This window comes from Penaeus monodon, chromosome 23 (genome assembly GCF_015228065.2).
Source record: "Penaeus monodon isolate SGIC_2016 chromosome 23, NSTDA_Pmon_1, whole genome shotgun sequence".
NCBI lineage: Eukaryota > Metazoa > Arthropoda > Malacostraca > Decapoda > Penaeidae > Penaeus > Penaeus monodon.
The window spans coordinates 34,550,452-34,551,190 of NC_051408.1; positions in this window are offsets into that span (position 1 = coordinate 34,550,452).

The following is a 739-nucleotide window of genomic DNA, read 5'->3' on the forward strand; positions in this document are numbered from 1 at the left end:
GTGTCTTCGTAAATGATCACTTCGGCCTCAGTACTGTCGGCACTCTGGCAGAAAAACACCAAACACGAAGAAAAGTGTAGTATTCCTTTGCCATTTGCCGTCATACGATGAACCTTCCAAGGCGTATTTTGCCATAATACATGACTGCCCGTAACATGAGTCTCCGTCACGCTCCAAGGCATGCAGGTAGCTAGAGATGCGCTGCCATTACACACGCTCATCGCAATCTCTGAGTAACACCATCCGCCAGGCAGGTGTGCGCGGGCGAAGGTTAGTGGCGAACACCCTAACGTGTATGAATCATAGGCCCCGTGGACATCTGTTGGTGTAGAGTTGGTTGGGCGTCAAGGTGGTGCGCAGTGTATTTACCTTGATGGAATTTTGAAATTGATTTTGAGTATTTTTTTTTGTATTGGTGTGTTTATATATATTTTTTTTTCAAGATTGGATAGGGTTTTGGCAGTAGGTAACGCACAGAAGGATTTTTTAAATGCTTCTCAGTAATATTAATTTGCAATCTTTTGCGGCTACAAAGGTTACGAGGTTTCTGTGTACATAGTTAACACGATTTGCCAGAGGAAACCCCAGTAATGTTTTAAATATTAGACAATGGCTGCGAAATGCGCGGTCTGCTCCGAGGCTTTGAACACTAATGCCGTACCAAGACCAGTTCTGTATCATGTTTGCGCGAATCAGGAATTGCGTTTTTTTTAGATTCGCAACTAATTTTTGTTACTTA